This window comes from Epargyreus clarus, unplaced genomic scaffold (genome assembly GCF_041222505.1).
Source record: "Epargyreus clarus isolate Ecla_fem2 unplaced genomic scaffold, WU_Ecla_fem_2.2 ptg000005l, whole genome shotgun sequence".
NCBI classification, from domain to species: Eukaryota; Metazoa; Arthropoda; class Insecta; order Lepidoptera; family Hesperiidae; genus Epargyreus; species Epargyreus clarus.
The window spans coordinates 15,017,155-15,032,094 of record NW_027332213.1 but is presented as its reverse complement, the minus strand read 5'-3'; the positions used below and the strand labels follow the sequence as shown (position 1 = coordinate 15,032,094).

Here is a 14,940-nt window from a genome sequence, read left to right as displayed (position 1 = left end):
AATAACATGTTTTGACGACGCACACGACATGTGATGTGAGTGACACTGACCTCATTTTTAGAAGATTTTGATTCTACAAAATGCATCAATAAATCAAAGCATACTTATGTTATATCACTTTGTTTTCGTTCATATGTTTTCACTTTCATATAGTTTATGATCACAATTAATGCATACAGTTCACATAACTTTTGAGCTCTTTAACAAATGCAATCGCCAAAGTCAAATATCTAACGTATTTTAAACCTAGATATCTGAACTATGCACCCTACTTAAACAATAAGTAAATTAAATTCGCCAAATAAGAAGCCGACGTCAGAAGTCAGAACTCTTGCTCAAATCACAGACATATTCGAAACCAGTGGTATCACCTTGAACTGTTAATATTCAGATAGACAAAATATTAAAATTCAATGAATAAACATTGTACCGTAAGTAGATAAGCGACCGAGAGTGAAGAAACGGCCTTGCAGTAAAGGTCCGTTCGCCATTCTCCGGTTTGTCACGGGTCCGGTCGGGCTATGTGAACTTGGCACCCGACTTTGGAAAATTGAACTTTTTTTTTATGATTCTTATAGACTATGGTAAGTAGTTGTTTGTAGTAAAAAATATTTCGTTTGTAGTTGCCCCAAAAAAAAATTGGTGACCTTGAAAAAAATCTCAGCACCCGACTTTGAAAAATCGAACTTTTTTTTTATGATTCCTATAGACTATGGTAAGTAGTTGTTTGTAGTAAAAAAAATTTCGTTTGTAGTTGGCCCAAAAAAAATTGGTGACCTTGAAAAAAATTCGAACCTGACATTGAAAAATCGAACGTTTTTTTTATGATTCCTATAGACTATAGTGGGTAGTTCTTAAAAGTAACGACTACAAACGAAAATATCGCTACTACAAACGAAATAGAGCTACTACAAACGAGTTATCGCCAATATGAACAGAATAGAGTTACTACAAACAGAATTATCGCTACTACAAACGAAATAGGAGAACTACAAACGAGTTATCGCCAATATGAACAGAATAGAGTTACTACAAACAAAATTATCGCTACTACAAACGAAATAGGAGAACTACAAACGAAAATATCACTACTACAAACGAAATAGAGCTACTACAAACGAGTTATCGCCAATATGAACAGAATAGAGTTACTACAAACAGAATTATCGCTACTACAAACGAAATAGGAGAACTACAAACGAGTTATCGCCAATATGAACAGAATAGAGTTACTACATACAGAATTATCGATACTACAAAGGAAATAGGAGAACTACAAACGAAAATATCACTTCTACAAACGAAATAGAGCTACTACAAACGAGTTATCGCCAATATGAACAGAATAGAGTTACTACAAACAGAATTATCGATACTACAAACGAAAAAGGAGAACTACAAACGAAAATATCACTACTACAAACGAAATAGAGCTACTACAAACGAGATATCGCCAATATGAACAGAATAGATTTACTACAAACAAAATTATCGCTACTACAAACGAAATAGGAGAACTACAAACAAAAATATCGCTACTACAAACGAAATAGAACTACTACAAACGAAATAGAACTACTACAAACGAGTTATCGCCAATACGAACAGAATAGAGTTACTACAAACAGATTTATCGCTACTACAAACGAAATAGGAGAACTACAAACGAAAATATCACTACTACAAACGAAATAGAACTACTACAAATGAGTTATCGCCAATATGAACAGAATAGATTTACTACAAACAAAATTATCGCTACTACAAACGAAATAGGGGAACTACAAACGAAAATATCACTACTACAAACGAAATAGAATTACTACAAACGAGTTATCGCCAATATGAACAGAATAGAGTTACTACAAACAGAATTATCGCTACTACAAACGAAATAGGAGAACTACAAATGAAAATATCACTACTACAAACGAAATAGAGCTACTACAAACGAGTTATCGCCAATATGAACAGAATAGAGTTACTACAAACAGAATTATCGCTACTACAAACGAAATAGGAGAACTACAAACGAGTTATCGCCAATATGAACAGAATAGAGTTACTACAAACAGAATTATCGATACTACAAACGAAATAGGAGAACTACAAACGAAAATATCACTACTACAAACGAAATAGAGCTACTACAAACGAGTTATCGCCAATATGAACAGAATAGAGTTACTACAAACAGAATTATCGATACTACAAACGAAAAAGGAGAACTACAAACGAAAATATCACTACTACAAACGAAATAGAGCTACTACAAACGAGATATCGCCAATATGAACAGAATAGATTTACTACAAACAAAATTATCGCTACTACAAACGAAATAGGAGAACTACAAACAAAAATATCGCTACTACAAACGAAATAGAACTACTACAAACGAAATAGAACTACTACAAACGAGTTATCGCCAATACGAACAGAATAGAGTTACTACAAACAGATTTATCGCTACTACAAACGAAATAGGAGAACTACAAACGAAAATATCACTACTACAAACGAAATAGAACTACTACAAATGAGTTATCGCCAATATGAAAAGAATAGATTTACTACAAACAAAATTATCGCTACTACAAACGAAATAGGGGAACTACAAACGAAAATATCACTACTACAAACGAAATAGAACTACTACAAACGAGTTATCGCCAATATGAACAGAATAGAGTTACTACAAACAGAATTATCGCTACTACAAACGAAATAGGAGAACTACAAACGAAAATATCACTATTACAAACGAAATAAAACTACTACAAACGAGTTATCGCCAATATGAAGAGAATAGAGTTACTACAAACAGAATTATCGCTACTACATACGAAATAGATCAACTACAAACAAAAATATCACTACTACAAACGAAATAGAGCTACTACAAACGAGTTATCGCCAATACGAACAGAATAGAGTTACTACAAACAGATTTATCGCTACTACAAACGAAATAGGAGAACTACAAACGAAAATATCACTACTACAAACGAAATAGAACTACTACAAATGAGTTATCGCCAATATGAACAGAATAGATTTACTACAAACAAAATTATCGCTACTACAAACGAAATAGGGGAACTACAAACGAAAATATCACTACTACAAACGAAATAGAACTACTACAAACGAGTTATCGCCAATATGAACAGAATAGAGTTACTACAAACAGAATTATCGTTACTACAAACGAAATAGGAGAACTACAAACGAAAATATCACTATTACAAAAGAAATAGAACTACTACAAACGAGTTATCGCCAATATGAACAGAATAGAGTTACTACAAACAGAATTATCGCTACTACAAACGAAATAGGAGAACTACAAACGAGTTATCGCCAATATGCACAGAATAGAGTTACTACAAACAGAATTATCGCTACTACAAACGAAAAAGATCAACTACAAACGAAAATATCGCTACTACAAACGAAATAGAGCTACTACAAACGAGTTATCGCCAATATGAACAGAATAGAGTTACTACAAACAGAATTATCGCTACTACAAACGAAATAGGAGAACTACAAACGAGTTATCGCCAATATGAACAGAATAGAGTTACTACAAACAGAATTATCGCTACTACAAACGAAATAGCAGAACTACAAACGAAAATATCACTACTACAAACGAAATAGAGCTACTACAAACGAGTTATCGCCAATATGAACAGAATAGAGTTACTACAAACAGAATTATCGCTACTACAAACGAAATAGGAGAACTACAAACGAGTTATCGCCAATATGCACAGAATAGAGTTACTACAAACAGAATTATCGCAACTACAAACGAAATGGATCAACTACAAACGAAAATATCGCTACTACAAACGAAATAGAGCTACTACAAACGAGTTATCGCCAATATGAACAGAATAGAGTTACTACAAACAGAATTATCGCTACTACAAACGAAATAGGAGAACTACAAACGAGTTATCGCCAATATGAACAGAATAGAGTTACTACAAACAGAATTATCGCTACTACAAACGAAATAGGAGAACTACAAACGAAAATATCACTACTACAAACGAAATAGAGCTACTACAAACGAGTTATCGCCAATATGAACAGAATAGAGTTACTACAAACAGAATTATCGCTACTACAAACGAAATAGGAGAACTACAAACGAGTTATCGCCAATATGAACAGAATAGAGTTACTACAAACAGAATTATCGATATTACAAACGAAATAGGAGAACTACAAACGAAAATATCACTACTACAAACGAAATAGAGCTACTACAAACGAGTTATCGCCAATATGAACAGAATAGAGTTACTACAAACAGAATTATCGATACTACAAACGAAAAAGGAGAACTACAAACAATAATATCACTACTAAAAACGAAATAGAGCTACTACAAACGAGATATCGCCAATATGAACAGAATAGATTTACTACAAACAAAATTATCGCTACTACAAACGAAATAGGAGAACTACAAACAAAAATATCGCTACTACAAACGAAATAGAACTACTACAAACGAGTTATCGCCAATACGAACAGAATAGTGTTACTACAAACGAAATAGGAGAACTACAAACGAAAATATCACTACTACAAACGAAATAGAACTACTACAAATGAGTTATTGCCAATATGAACAGAATAGATTTACTACAAACAAAATTATCGCTACTACAAACGAAATAGGGGAACTACAAACGAAAATATCACTACTACAAACGAAATAGAACTACTACAAACGAGTTATCGCCAATATGAACAGAATAGAGTTACTACAAACAGAATTATCGATACTACAAACGAAATAGGAGAACTACAAACGAAAATATCACTACTACAAACGAAATAGAGCTACTACAAACGAGTTATCGCCAATATGAACAGAATAGAGTTACTACAAACAGAATTATCGATACTACAAACGAAAAAGGAGAACTACAAACGAAAATATCACTACTACAAACGAAATAGAGCTACTAAAAACGAGATATCGCCAATATGAACAGAATAGATTTACTACAAACAAAATTATCGCTACTACAAACGAAATAGGAGAACTACAAACAAAAATATCGCTACTACAAACGAAATAGAACTACTACAAACGAAATAGAACTACTACAAACGAGTTATCGCCAATACGAACAGAATAGAGTTACTACAAACAGATTTATCGCTACTACAAACGAAATAGGAGAACTACAAACGAAAATATCACTACTACAAACGAAATAGAACTACTACAAATGAGTTATCGCCAATATGAAAAGAATAGATTTACTACAAACAAAATTATCGCTACTACAAACGAAATAGGGGAACTACAAACGAAAATATCACTACTACAAACGAAATAGAACTACTACAAACGAGTTATCGCCAATATGAACAGAATAGAGTTACTACAAACAGAATTATCGCTACTACAAACGAAATAGGAGAACTACAAACGAAAATATCACTATTACAAACGAAATAGAACTACTACAAACGAGTTATCGCCAATATGAAGAGAATAGAGTTACTACAAACAGAATTATCGCTACTACATACGAAATAGATCAACTACAAACAAAAATATCACTACTACAAACGAAATAGAGCTACTACAAACGAGTTATCGCCAATACGAACAGAATAGAGTTACTACAAACAGATTTATCGCTACTACAAACGAAATAGGAGAACTACAAACGAAAATATCACTACTACAAACGAAATAGAACTACTACAAATGAGTTATCGCCAATATGAACAGAATAGATTTACTACAAACAAAATTATCGCTACTACAAACGAAATAGGAGAACTACAAACGAGTTATCGCCAATATGAACAGAATAGAGTTACTACAAACAGAATTATCGATACTACAAACGAAATAGGAGAACTACAAACGAAAATATCACTACTACAAACGAAATAGAGCTACTACAAACGAGTTATCGCCAATATGAACAGAATAGAGTTACTACAAACAGAATTATCGATACTACAAACGAAAAAGGAGAACTACAAACGAAAATATCACTACTACAAACGAAATAGAGCTACTACAAACGAGATATCGCCAATATGAACAGAATAGATTTACTACAAACAAAATTATCGCTACTACAAACGAAATAGGAGAACTACAAACAAAAATATCGCTACTACAAACGAAATAGAACTACTACAAACGAAATAGAACTACTACAAACGAGTTATCGCCAATACGAACAGAATAGAGTTACTACAAACAGATTTATCGCTACTACAAACGAAATAGGAGAACTACAAACGAAAATATCACTACTACAAACGAAATAGAACTACTACAAATGAGTTATCGCCAATATGAACAGAATAGATTTACTACAAACAAAATTATCGCTACTACAAACGAAATAGGGGAACTACAAACGAAAATATCACTACTACAAACGAAATAGAATTACTACAAACGAGTTATCGCCAATATGAACAGAATAGAGTTACTACAAACAGAATTATCGCTACTACAAACGAAATAGGAGAACTACAAATGAAAATATCACTACTACAAACGAAATAGAGCTACTACAAACGAGTTATCGCCAATATGAACAGAATAGAGTTACTACAAACAGAATTATCGCTACTACAAACGAAATAGGAGAACTACAAACGAGTTATCGCCAATATGAACAGAATAGAGTTACTACAAACAGAATTATCGATACTACAAACGAAATAGGAGAACTACAAACGAAAATATCACTACTACAAACGAAATAGAGCTACTACAAACGAGTTATCGCCAATATGAACAGAATAGAGTTACTACAAACAGAATTATCGATACTACAAACGAAAAAGGAGAACTACAAACGAAAATATCACTACTACAAACGAAATAGAGCTACTACAAACGAGATATCGCCAATATGAACAGAATAGATTTACTACAAACAAAATTATCGCTACTACAAACGAAATAGGAGAACTACAAACAAAAATATCGCTACTACAAACGAAATAGAACTACTACAAACGAAATAGAACTACTACAAACGAGTTATCGCCAATACGAACAGAATAGAGTTACTACAAACAGATTTATCGCTACTAAAAACGAAATAGGAGAACTACAAACGAAAATATCACTACTACAAACGAAATAGAGCTACTACAAACGAGTTATCGCCAATATGAACAGAATAGAGTTACTACAAACAGAATTATCGCTACTACAAACGAAATAGGAGAACTACAAACGAGTTATCTCCAATATGCACAGAATAGAGTTACTACAAACAGAATTATCGCAACTACAAACGAAATGGATCAACTACAAACGAAAATATCGCTACTACAAACGAAATAGAGCTACTACAAACGAGTTATCGCCAATATGAACAGAATAGAGTTACTACAAACAGAATTATCGCTACTACAAACGAAATAGGAGAACTACAAACGAGTTATCGCCAATATGAACAGAATAGAGTTACTACAAACAGAATTATCGATACTACAAACGAAATAGGAGAACTACAAACGAAAATATCACTACTACAAACGAAATAGAGCTACTACAAACGAGTTATCGCCAATATGAACAGAATAGAGTTACTACAAACAGAATTATCGATACTACAAACGAAAAAGGAGAACTACAAACGAAAATATCACTACTACAAACGAAATAGAGCTACTACAAACGAGTTATCGCCAATATGAACAGAATAGATTTACTACAAACAAAATTATCGCTACTACAAACGAAATAGGAGAACTACAAACAAAAATATCGCTACTACAAACGAAATAGAACTACTACAAACGAAATAGAACTACTACAAACGAGTTATCGCCAATACGAACAGAATAGAGTTACTACAAACGAAATAGGAGAACTACAAACGAAAATATCACTACTACAAACGAAATAGAACTACTACAAATGAGTTATCGCCAATATGAACAGAATAGATTTACTACAAACAGAATTATCGATACTACAAACGAAATAGGAGAACTACAAACGAAAATATCACTACTACAAACGAAATAGAGCTACTACAAACGAGTTATCGCCAATATGAACAGAATAGATTTACTACAAACAAAATTATGGCTACTACAAACGAAATAGGGGAACTACAAACGAGTTATCGCCAATATGAACAGAATAGAGTTACTACAAACAGAATTATCGCTACTACAAACGAAATAGGGGAACTACAAACGAAAATATCACTACTACAAACGAAATAGAACTACTACAAACGAGTTATCGCCAATATGAACAGAATAGAGTTACTACAAACAGAATTATCGCTACTACAAACGAAATAGATCAACTACAAACGAAAATATCGCTACTACAAACGAAATAGAGCTACTACAAACGAGTTATCGCAAATATGACCAGAAAAGGGTTACTACAAACAAAATTATCTTTGTATTTGTATTTGTTTAATATATATTTGCGATAGCTCGTTTGTAGTAGCTCTATTTCGTTTGTAGTAGCGATATTTTCGTTTGTAGTTGATCTATTTCGTTTGTAGTAGCGATAATTCTGTTTGTAGTAACTCTTTTCTGGTCATATTGGCGATAACTCGTTTGTAGTAGTTCTATTTCGTTTGTAGTAGTGATATTTTCGTTTGTAGTTCCCCTATTTCGTTTGTAGTAGCGATAATTCTGTTTGAAGTAAATCTATTCTGTTCATATTGGCGATAACTCGTTTGTAGTAGCTCTATTTCGTTTGTAGTAGCGATATTTTCGTTTGTATTTCTCCTATTTCGTTTGTAGTAGCGATAATTTTGTTTGCAGTAAATCTATTCTGTTCATATTGGCGATAACTCGTTTGTAGTAGTTCTATTTCGTTTGTAGTAGTGATATTGTCGTTTGTAGTTCTCCTATTTCGTTTGTAGTAGCGATAATTCTGTTTGTAGTAACTCTATTCTGTTCATATTGGCGATAACTCGTTTGTAGTGGTTCTATTTCGTTTGTAGTAGTGATATTTTCGTTTGTAGTTCTCCTATTTCGTTTGTAGTAGCGATAATTCTGTTTGTAGTAACTCTATTCTGTTCATATTGGCGATAACTCGTTTGTAGTAGCTCTACTTCGTTTGTAGTAGCGATATTTTCGTTTGTAGTTCCCCTATTTCGTTTGTAGTAGCGATAATTTTGTTTGTAGTAAATCTATTCTGTTCATATTGGCGATAACTCGTTTGTAGTAGTTCTATTTCGTTTGTAATAGTGATATTTTCGTTTGTAGTAGCGATATTTTTGTTTGTAGTTCTCCTATTTCGTTTGTAGTAGCGATAATTCTGTTTGTAGTAACTCTATTCTGTTCATATTGGCAATAACTCGTTTGTAGTAGCTCTATTTCGTTTGTAGTAGCGATATTTTCGTTTGTAGTTCCCCTATTTTGTTTGTAGAAGCGATAATTTTGTTTGTAGTAACTCTTTTCTGGTCATATTGGCGATAACTCGTTTGTAGTAGCTCTATTTCGTTTGTAGTAGCGATATTTTCGTTTGTAGTTGATCTATTTCGTTTGTAGTAGCGATAATTCTGTTTGTAGTAACTCTATTCTGTTCATATTGGCGATAACTCGTTTGTAGTAGTTTTATTTCGTTTGTAGTAGTGATATTTTCGTTTGTAGTTCTCCTATTTCGTTTGTAGTAGCGGTAATTTTGTTTGTAGTAAATCTATTCTGTTCATATTGGCGATAACTCGTTTGTAGTAGCTCTATTTCGTTTGTAGTAGCGATATTTTCGTTTGTAGTTGATCTATTTCGTTTGTAGTAGCGATAATTCTGTTTGTAGTAAATCTATTCTGTTCATATTGGCGATAACTCGTTTGTAGTAGCTCTATTTCGTTTGTAGTAGCGATATTTTCGTTTGTAGTTGATCTATTTCGTTTGTAGTAGCGATAATTCTGTTTGTAGTAACTCTATTCTGTGCATATTGGTGATAACTCGTTTGTAGTTCTCCTATTTCGTTTGTAGTAGCGATATTTCTGTTTGTAGTAACTCTATTCTGTTCATATTGGCGATAACTCGTTTGTAGTAGTTCTATTTCGTTTGTAGTAGCGATATTTTCGTTTGTAGTTGATCTTTTTCGTTTGTAGTAGCGATAATTTTGTTTGTAGTAAATCTATTCTGTTCATATTGGCGATAACTCGTTTGTAGTAGCTCTATTTCGTTTGTAGTAGTGATATTTTCGTTTGTAGTTGATCTATTTCGTTTGTAGTAGCGATAATTTTGTTTGTAGTAAATCTATTCTGTTCATATTGGCGATAACTCGTTTGTAGTAGCTCTATTTCGTTTGTAGTAGCGATATTTTCGTTTGTAGTTGATTTATTTCGTTTGTAGTAGCGATAATTCTGTTTGTAGTAACTCTATTCTCTTCATATTGGCGATAACTCGTTTGTAGTAGTTCTATTTCGTTTGTAATAGTGATATTTTCGTTTGTAGTAGCGATATTTTTGTTTGTAGTTCTCCTATTTCGTTTGTAGTAGCGATAATTCTGTTTGTAGTAACTCTATTCTGTTCATATTTGCGATAACTCGTTTGTAGTAGCTCTATTTCGTTTGTAGTAGCGATATTTTCGTTTGTAGTTCTCCTATTTTGTTTGTAGAAGCGATAATTTTGTTTGTAGTAAATCTATTCTGTTCATATTGGCGATAACTCGTTTGTAGTCGCTCTATTTCGTTTGTAGTAGCGATATTTTCGTTTGTAGTTGATCTATTTCGTTTGTAGTAGCGATAATTCTGTTTGTAGTAAATCTATTCTGTTCATATTGGCGATAACTCGTTTGTAGTAGCTCTATTTCGTTTGTAGTAGCGATATTTTCGTTTGTAGTTGATCTATTTCGTTTGTAGTAGCGATAATTCTGTTTGTAGTAACTCTATTCTGTTCATATTGGCGATAACTCGTTTGTAGTAGTTCTATTTCGTTTGTAGTAGTGATATTTTCGTTTGTAGTTCTCCTATTTCGTTTGTAGTAGCGATAATTCTGTTTGTAGTAACTCTATTCTGTTCATATTGGCGATAACTCGTTTGTAGTAGCTCTATTTCGTTTGTAGTAGCGATATTTTCGTTTGTAGTTGATCTATTTCGTTTGTAGTAGCGATAATTCTGTTTGTAGTAACTCTATTCTGTTCATATTGGCGATAACTCGTTTGTAGTAGTTCTATTTCGTTTGTAGTAGTGATATTTTCGTTTGTAGTTCTCCTATTTCGTTTGTAGTAGCGATAATTCCGTTTGTAGTAACTCTATTCTGTTCATATTGGCGATAACTCGTTTGTAGTAGTTCTATTTCGTTTGTAGTAGTGATATTTTCGTTTGTAGTTCTCCTATTTCGTTTGTAGTAGCGATAATTCTGTTTGTAGTAACTCTATTCTGTTCATATTGGCGATAACTCGTTTGTAGTAGCTCTATTTCGTTTGTAGTAGCGATATTTTCGTTTGTTGTTGATCTATTTCGTTTGTAGTTGCGATAATTCTGTTTGTAGTAACTCTATTCTGTGCATATTGGCGATAACTCGTTTGTAGTTCTCCTATTTCGTTTGTAGTAGCGATAATTCTGTTTGTAGTAACTCTATTCTGTTCATATTGGCGATAACTCGTTTGTAGTAGCTCTACTTCGTTTGTAGTAGCGATATTTTCGTTTGTAGTTCCCCTATTTCGTTTGTAGTAGCGATAATTTTGTTTGTAGTAAATCTATTCTGTTCATATTGGCGATAACTCGTTTGTAGTAGCTCTACTTCGTTTGTAGTAGCGATATTTTCGTTTGTAGTTTCCCTATTTCGTTTGTAGTAGCGATAATTCCGTTTGTAATAACTCTATTTTGTTTGCAGTATATTAGTTTAGTTTGTTGTACTTGTTTTTTGTTAATATTGGCGATAATTTTGTTTGTATTTGTAATAATTTTATTGGAATCTTGATCGAATCTAGGGGTCATGGGTTACTTTTCAAAGTCTTTTAGTTGTGTTTCTGAGTTAGTTTTATCAAAAGAATGTTACTTTAAAGAACTACCCACTATAGTCTATAGGAATCATAAAAAAAACGTTCGACTTTTCAATGTCAGGTTCGAATTTTTTTCAAGGTCACCAATTTTTTTTGGGCCAACTACAAACGAAATTTTTTTTACTACAAACAACTACTTACCATAGTCTATAGGAATCATAAAAAAAAAGTTCGATTTTTCAAAGTCGGGTGCTGAGATTTTTTTCAAGGTCACCAATTTTTTTTTGGGGCAACTACAAACGAAATATTTTTTACTACAAACAACTACTTACCATAGTCTATAAGAATCATAAAAAAAAAGTTCAATTTTCCAAAGTCGGGTGCCAAGTTCACATAGCCGTCCGGTCGTAGGCTCCAATGAATCATGACTTTCTTGCTATAGAAACACTTTAGATCTGATTCTATGCAGTCGCAGGGAATTTTTAACCTTTAGTTAAATGTCCGCAATGGCTGTTTAAATCGTAAACTATTTAGAAATTTTACTTATTTAGGTTTGCAAAAATTTTAACTATTTAGAATTTAAACTAAGAATTTTAGATTTGATTTAACGAACGATATACTCCTACCTAATGGATGATTAACTGTTAATTTTATAGACTGTGTAGATTTATTGGTCGATTTTGAAAAACGTAGAACCCTATATGGTTCCACGCCGCAAGTAGTAGACACCATCTGTTGGACTGGATGCTGTTAAAAAAAGGTGCAAAAACAGCTCTCATCCAAATCCGGCGATGCGGCTCCTCTGGTGTTACCAGTGTCCATAAGCGGCGTCGACTACGTTTCATCAGGCAGCACGTCTGCTTAATCGTTAGGTTAAACAATAAAAAATCATTCATCAGCTCATTTGCTACTTCAAAATTAGAAAAAAGAACCATAGGAAGATGAGTGAGAGTGATGAAATGCCCTTGCAGTAAAGGTCCGTTCGCCATTCCCGGTTTGTCACGGTCGTAAGCTCCAAAGAATCATGACTTTCTTGCTATACAAACATTCGGATTTAGACGAGATTCTTTACAACAGGGCGTTTTTGCCTTTCTTGCCTAACTTTTCTTAATTTCTTTAGAATGTCTCCAATTCAGAGCGACTGTGCGTTTGACTTCCGTAAAGTTACTCGTAAATTCGCGAAACTGCTTCCGAAAGTCTAACCTGTGTCTAGAATTTCAATTAAGGATTGGATATATCAAACGATTACTTGAATTATTGGTACATAGAGATAAAATCAACACAAATAAGCCAATTTATGAAATGATACATTAATGACTTGTTTCAACGTTGGAAGTGCTCAGGGTACTACTATTTTCTGCCTTATAACAACAGTTTGAGACGCTGCTGTGTTCTGGTTTAAGGGATGTAAAGTAAGAGAATTATACGAGACCTTCTAACTTAGTGATCATGTCTATCAATGAATCTGTAGCCAACCTCGGATAGTACTCTATCTCTTCCTAGGGTTGATAGATGTCCACGAATGGCAGGTGCAGGTAAGCATCAGGCGACCTTAATGCTAGATTGTTACTTATTTAGTAATAATAATTCTAAAAGCATTTATGTAGCTGTCATGTCATTATCGATAACATGAAGGTGACTCGAACGTGTACGCCTTGCATCAAAATGAGTCAATCGTATAAATGTTATGGATTCTCCGAATTGTTTGTGATCTTATTACGAAAAACCTTTTTATTTTAAAACGATTGGACATATTATATAAAATAGATAACTATATCTAGCTAGATGTCCTAAATTTCAGTTAGTTACATAAATGTATAATTTATATTACATAAAAAAAATGGATTCAGTTGTTATCAAATCATTAATGTGCTACTGCTGGATACGGGTCTTCTGTCACAGTAAGAATGGATTGGGCCATAACCTACCACGTTGACTTTGTAGGAACTGGTAGAGTCCACATACTTTTGAGATTTTTGCATAATTGTCTCGTAAGGCGTGTAGGTTTCCTTAAAGTATTTTCCTTCAACTTTAAGGTAAATGATAGTTTATGATACGAGCATAAATTCGAAAAATCAGAGGTCTGGGAATCGAACTTCAGACCCACCGATAGAGAGGCCATATAGCTTATCATTCTTTGTGTTCAACGGATTTCGTAAATATTTTAAGATTTAGTGCAACTTAATTGCAAAAAAAATCATAGAATGACTAAAGATTTTCACAAAAACTCCAGTTACACTAAAGTTGTCGTATAAAACCAGAATTCCAGTAACATTTACCGTAAATTTTTTCATCATTGCACACTTGTATATCATCGTGTATGTACGATTCATCTCAAACAAGTTTATCTAGATAACCGGAATCCATCTCGATTTCAATAGATCGCTTTTTATAAAACAAATGCTAATTCATGTTTTTAGGTGACATTACGTCATCGACATCATCATTTGTGAAATGAGATAAATTAGCCAATTCTTAAATAATTTGCAAATTGGATGGCAAAGGTTATTCAAATATACGGCGTTCTAAATAACTTTCCATGTGTGAAATGGATGATCATTATTTTGAGTCGATCATTACACGCTTCGCATATTCTCTGTATGTTGTTTGTTTTATTTATTTCTTACTAGCAGAACCCGCGGCTTCGCCCGCGTAAAAAAATATGATATGATATACAAATAACTGTAATCATAAATTGGTACCTTTAACAATTTTAACGATAAAGTAGCATTCATATTTCATTAATAAAAGCTTTATTTTTTCATCACTGTGTACCTAAATTGGTCAAGCTTTCTTCAGAAACATATACTAAAACTCTAATTATTGGACCTTAATTAAACTTTCTTTAAAATATAAGTATCATGTAGGATACAATAATTATTACTTACACTATTCCATAGGAACCGTCCATGTTATATGGGGCCTTACATACAGTGGTGCTATCCAGGGTCGCCATCTGGGCGGTTAGAGCTCCCATTCTTGCCGCC

The 14,940-nt window shown here is 33.0% G+C and overlaps 1 protein-coding gene across 1 annotated transcript in view; it reads left to right on the top strand.

Annotated features, from left to right (window-relative positions):
- The window catches only part of LOC140742400 (cadherin-87A), an 81,515-nt gene that overhangs the window by 1,160 nt on the left and 65,415 nt on the right, over positions 1-14,940 (top strand). The gene's annotated exons all lie outside the window — the stretch shown is intronic.